This window comes from Glycine max, chromosome 12 (genome assembly GCF_000004515.6).
Source record: "Glycine max cultivar Williams 82 chromosome 12, Glycine_max_v4.0, whole genome shotgun sequence".
NCBI lineage: Eukaryota > Viridiplantae > Streptophyta > Magnoliopsida > Fabales > Fabaceae > Glycine > Glycine max.
The window spans coordinates 6,195,462-6,202,157 of NC_038248.2; the positions used below are offsets into that span (position 1 = coordinate 6,195,462).

A 6,696-nucleotide genomic window follows, 5' to 3' on the forward strand; every position below is an offset into this window, starting at 1 on the left:
TCTTATGATGCATATTTTTTGTGCATATGCATGACATTCTTATAATGCATGGGTAGAGTTGTGTGAATATAACTTATTTTGCAAGGTTGTCTAACAAGAATATTCAAAAGTTCTATAAATTATTACTTAATGCTAATAAGCCATTACATGAATGAGTTATATATTCTAAACTATCACTATGTATGAGGTTCTTTATTGTTATTTACTTAATTTTGTTTTGTTTTAATAAAAAAACATAATACTATTATTTTTATTAAATTAAATTTTAAATTAGTGATTATTTTAAAATTTATATGAAAATAATAATTACTAACAGTCAAGTCGTAGGTAACTACGGTTACAAATTTCTAACATGTTACCAATGTCTATAACACTTAAATACCTACGAGAATTTTACGCATTTAGATGGTTTGAGTGTTCATAAATGCCACGTCTAATTGTCTAGTATTTTTTTATTCATAGAAAGTTGAATACAAATATCAAACACTTCCAACAACTCACCCATACTGTTTAATCAATTAAATTATATCTCCTTTATTTAATTATCTACTATGAAATAATTTAGAGATGTGTTTGAAAATTCGTTAGAATAATGTTGAACAAAAGTTTTACACTTTCTAATGCATAAATAGAAAAGTAATGTACGTGAGTGATTAGGTTGAACGTGGGTTCAACATGATGAAATTGCAATCCTCCAAATGTCAGCACCACTGTGGCTACCAGTAATTGCAAAGTTTCTTGTAATGAATTTAATTGTTTATGCAAACACATTCTTATTATTCTTCATTTCTTTGTTCTTTTAATTTGTTAATATAAATTTTCAAATAATTAAAAATTAGGTGAAAGTAAAAATATTTTCAATATTATCTTAAACTTTTAAAACAATATAATAAATAATTAAAATTTATTGACAACGTAAAGCTTTTATTTACACTATCATCTATAATTATGAAATGCCATGAATTTATGATAAAATTAACATTTTTTGTAATAATTATTTTAAAAAATACCTTTCCCCTAAAATATAGACACTTAAAATAATAAAAGTAATATTTATCATATACAGTTAATTCTAGGATTCTACTTTTTTTTTTCACCAAAAAATATTCAATCGGAAAAAAAAACACGTGTACATAAAAGGTATCTGGATTACCTGTAGTCACTTTAATTAGTGACCGAAGAAGGATCCTACGGCTGCATTCAAAATCCGATAGTTTATTTATTTTTTTCTTATATTTTATTAACTTTTTTTAATATAAAAGAAAATGCTGTAAAAATATATATATAAAAGAAGAAAAAAATCAATGAGAATTTTGTGGCGTGTTTTTTTGACTGCTGGGAATCCCATTCCCACATAAAACTCCTTTGAAAAAACCTTCCGTTAGCGTTATTGATAAACATCTTCTAACACGTAACTAAAAGAAAATCTTCTAACAAAGTAGACGATGCATAAAAAATCATCAATAGTCAGAATATTCTCCAAACAATTCGATATACATTTGTTGAGAAGATCATTAGTGTTAAAAAGGAGAATGATAGACACAAGTAGAAATAGTGATCACCGTTTTTTTTTTTTTCAAAACAAACATCTTATATTATTAATAAGGTGAGCATTGTCACAAGAGTGCCAACACTACCAGAAATACATGTGCAAAAAGTTCAAGAAACAAAACACCATTAATGAAGCTACAATAAGTGCCCTGCAATAATAGAAATTAATGGTATTAACCCCACTATGTAAGATAGGTAAAATCCCTCAAAATGTATTTCGCATCTAATGACCTATTTCTACATTAATCAATCTTCCAATCTAATAACTATTAAATATAAGTTATTTTTTTACAATAAAAATATATTAAAAACATCTTTAAAAATATTTATTTAATAATTATTTTTTGTTTAGATATTAGAAATTAATATTTTTCTTATTTATGACTTGCAGATATGAAAAAAGGGATTAAAAGCAAAAAAAATCCAGAAAATGTCAAAAATATAAATAAGAAAGATTTTTTGCATCAAACCCAAGTCCACTCCAATAGCTGTAAAAAGGAAATCAAGTCAACGAGGAAATGACACCACTTCGGAGAGTCAGAGTTCTCTAATGAATACATCCTAAGCCTGAGTATCTCAAGTAAGGAAAATCCTTCTTTTTATGTCATTTTTCCATCCCTTCTCCTTCATTAGTTTCTAAACCTCTTTTCAAGTGTAAGACCTTTTATGACTATGAAAGACTAAATCCTTAGTTAGAGCCTCACAGGCCTAAAAAGCTAAAAGATGCATTATACGCTTCATATTTATCAATGCAAACAAGTGTTTTCTTTCCTATTATTCTTTCTTATTTTAATTTCATGTATCATTCATTCTTGCATCATCTTTAGGGATTAGGTACTCGACAAAGGGTAATCCTTAATAGAAATACAAGGAATGTCTTACATGTTTTAGGAATTAGTCGCTCGACATAGAATAATTTTTAATAGAACTAAAAGGAAGGAATATCTTAATAAAATTATTGCTAGACACATAGAGTGATTATGTCCATGCATCAAAAGCAAACATATAGAATTAGAACTTCATGCATTTTATCTATTGAGTCTTTGCAAAGACATTTGAGAGATAGATAGGTAAGATATACTTGTCAACGTGAGACATTAGGAACAAGTATTCTAACAAATGTGGATAGAAATTTTTTTTACCAAATTGATAAAAAAAAATCTAAAATAATACCTCCTAGGCAAATAAGACAGGTTAGATCCTAACATTATCACATTCTGAATTTATCTTTCTTTATCTTCATTTTAATATTTTATTTTTCTTATCTTTTTATCTTTTATTTTTTATCTTTATCATCCTATAATTTAAATCTTTTATCTTTGTTATCTTTTATTTATTTTTTAATCTTTATCTTATCTCATATCTTTCTTTACCTTTTATTTAAATTCTTTATTTATTACTTTTAATTTGAATTTGCATTAATCTAAATACAGATAAAAATTCTTGTGCATTTGACACTCAAACTTCCAAATACTTTATTACTTGAGACAAATTGATATATTTACTAACGAGTTAACAAAGTCATAGAAAGAAACGTCAAATCATTTCGATATAGTCACATACTCCACACAAGGATGCCCAAACCTCCCACCAAACTGATTTTCTTTATGTTCTTTGATCATCCCACTGTGTTGCCAAAAGTAGGTTATGCATGATGATGGTAACCCTCTAGTGTCCCCAAACCATTGATAGCTTGATAACCAAATATAATGGGCAAATCTACATTCAAACAAAAGATGTTGTGAAGATTCTACACATTCATTGCAAAACTCACAATTTATGTTAGAGTTCATTTGTATATTCCTCCTCTTCAACAAGTTTTCCATGATTTGTATCCTATCATGAGACACCCTCCAAATGAAATCTTTAATCTTTTAAGTATCTTCAACTTCCATAATCGTTGGTAAAAGTCTTCCTCAAAGAAGCTATGATACACCGTAATTGAGCAAACTGATATAAAGTTATTTTTAGTTGAACTAATAATTTAAAATCTCAGTCAGATTACACAATAACGTTAAATATTTAAATAAAAATAAAAATTAATCTCTTTAAAAAAATAAGATCTGTTTTGAGAAGCTGATCTTTTCATGTTTTTTCTTCTTCATATCTACGCATAACATAACACAAAAAATCTAAATACACGTATACATATATAATACAAATTTAAAAACAATTGATCTCTAATCACATATATCAATCATAACAAATCTTATTATCATTGCAGCATGCATATGAATTTCATCTCCGAGAGGTAGTGCGCTCCTTCGCTTCATGCCTTTGGGCCTCGCATCGAGAAGATGGACGTACGTAACTCCTTCTTCACTTTATGCCATTTAGGGGAAGAAATTCACGTAGACCCTACATATTTAAGCCAGCTCGATTACAGCTGGACCAAAATATGAGTGACTTAGGAACACGTTTAAATCATCTTTATAATCTAATGGGTGTAGTTGATTTGACATATGTTATGTTTGTAGGAAAAAAATTATGTTCAATTTTTAAAAAATACATTCTTGAGAAAAAAAATTTAATTGTAATTAAATTTTAAAACAAAGACACTAATAAATAAGGGTGATAGAAATTAAAAATATCATGTTTGTTATTTAGTATCATGTTTGCTTCAATCAAATAAATTTAAAAACAATTATTGGAAGTGAAAATAAGGGTGATAGAAATAATGTTTGTTATTTAGTATTATAGATATAAAGTGGAACTAAGAATGGAACCCACTAATTATCTTCATTCTATTTTTCATTTATTCTCATTTATTTTTTATTTTTTCAACCAAACACTTTTTATAGGGATGATATATCTCAACTAATAGTTGAAGATTAATTTTTTTTTTATTTTACAGGGGAGCCAGTCAATGTGTAGATTGACTTTCTAAGAATGGTTCATCTTCAACAGATCCTATGACCAGTTTGTCTTTTTGTGTTTCGTTGCTTTAAAGTTGTTATCACCTTATGTTTTTAAGATTTCTTTGTTTGAGATTTTAACTTTCTTGCTTGTGTTCTATATTTTCCCAATGATAAAAAAGAAAACTATTTTTTTTTAGACACCAAAGTAAATTTTGTCACTCACAGCACATTTTTTTATACATAGGATTAGATAATGAAACCCTACAATATACTTAAAAAAAAAATTAGTTGTCAAATAATTATGCTTGACATAATTGGTTAAATTATGTACCATACTTTGAAATCGAAGGATTTAGGCTATGTTTGGTTTAATCATATTTGAATGCATTTGAGATAAAAGTTTCATGTTTGGTTTAATCATATTTGAATGCATTTGAGATAAAAGTTTCAAAAATAAGTGTGAATCTTATATTTTTATACTTCAATGTAAATATTTCATTTTTTTCATATGAATTACTTTTACATTTTTTTTATTATTTTAAACCAAACAGATATTTAGGATTCATTAAGTAGGTATACTGGACTGGAGAGTGAACCAACTTTCAAATTTACACGTTCCCGAATCACCAGTCGTTAGAGATGAAAATGACCAATCCCTGCCTTTTGACACGCATCTGGTGTGCCCTAGTCACCTCCACTTCCTACTTTCCTAAATAGACTTTATTATTCCTATGATAATTTTTTACACTATTATCACTTCATTTTCATATGTTTTTTCATTATTTCCTCTTTTACATTACCTTGAGCAAAGTAACCATATTGAGAAATATTAGTTTATTATATTTATTAAAAATATTAATTGAGAAGATTTTATTTCTTTTTTCATTTTTTTCCGATTATCAATGGATTAATTCTTATATCTTCTAACAAACTAAACCATGATACAATTAAATGGAGTGTGAGTCCATTGCTGAGGTGGCAGTGTAACATTGGTGAGGAATCAAAATCCCACGTGGGTGTCATGGTTTAGTTCACGTGATGAAAGACCAGCTTGTTGTGTGGCAGACATGCGGGTGCACGGCTCTTTCTTACTTTGGACATCAAAACAAAAACATATAATGGAGATCTTCATCAAATCCTTATCCCTTTATAATCAAACGAATAATCACTCTTTTCAATGGCATAAGTCTTTAGATCTGACGGAAAAATAATAAAATAAAAATAAAAATATTGAGAAAGTATTTAAAATAATAAAGTGTTGAAATATTATCTCCCTTAGCGTAATTAGGATGCATCATGTCTTGTCAAATTTGGTCCCAAAATATGGATTTTTTCTACCGTTGAAACGCTCCTAAATTTACTCTCCCTCTCCCTTTAAATCCTTATCATAAAATGATTTGGCTACGCGTACTAAAATTCTCAACCCCATGTAGAAAGAATATAAGAAGGCCATTATTTTCGTTCCAATATGCTGCCTTTGCCTGCATTTGCACCTGCACTTTACTTGGTTTTCTCTGTTCAACAACTTAGACGTACGTCTTAGTTGCCACAAAAGCATGTCAATGAAGAAGGAAAGAGATTACATAATATGTGTGGGAATTAATGGACGAGAAACCAAGCACGAGGTGCAGGTGCATCTGCAGGTGAATGACATCTTGGCTAAATATATCAACAATTCACCAACTTTAGTTTTGTGTGGGTTGCTCCTGAGCAAGAAGGGTAAGAAATATTGACATGATATAGAATGGTTGACCAATAACTATGTTTCTTAAGTAAGTATAGTAAAGGTTTGATTTTTAGGTTTGTGTGTATGAAAAAATTAATATTTGTTAAAGATATCTTATCGGTCTCTTAAAATAGATCTTAATATGTTGTTACTTAATTACCGTACGTACTTGTGCAGATCCAGATCTGAATATGGGAGTGAAGTTCTCTCTATTTTTATTTATGTCAAAATTTTGTTTTAAAAAAGGTTCAATTTGAGGACATGACCTATAAATTCTAGCCACCCTTTTGAAACAATGAATAGTTTTGAAGAGCTTAATTATCAAAATCTGACCAGAGATGGTGTATATGCATTAGGAATTTGGTTAATTTAGTCTGAGGGTATGAAACTATCCACATGGTTCTTAATGAATTTTAGCCTTGTTTTCATGATGAAAACGTTGATACTAAAATGCCCATGAGTCTTCCCTTTCTAGTTGATTGATACTCTAGAATTCATCTTGAGAAAGAGATAGATGAGAGTTAAGTATTTTTCTTTGCTTTTGTTTTGTCTTTCCTTTCG

The 6,696-nt window shown here is 28.4% G+C and overlaps 1 non-coding gene across 1 annotated transcript; it reads left to right on the plus strand.

Moving 5' to 3' along the window:
• Nucleotides 1-5,866: 5,866 nt before the first annotated feature.
• MIR530D (microRNA MIR530d) lies at nucleotides 5,867-6,078 on the plus strand. Its single transcript, NR_126652.1, has one exon. It is a non-coding gene; the product is annotated as a microRNA MIR530d (primary transcript).
• The last annotated feature ends 618 nt before the right edge of the window (nucleotides 6,079-6,696 follow it).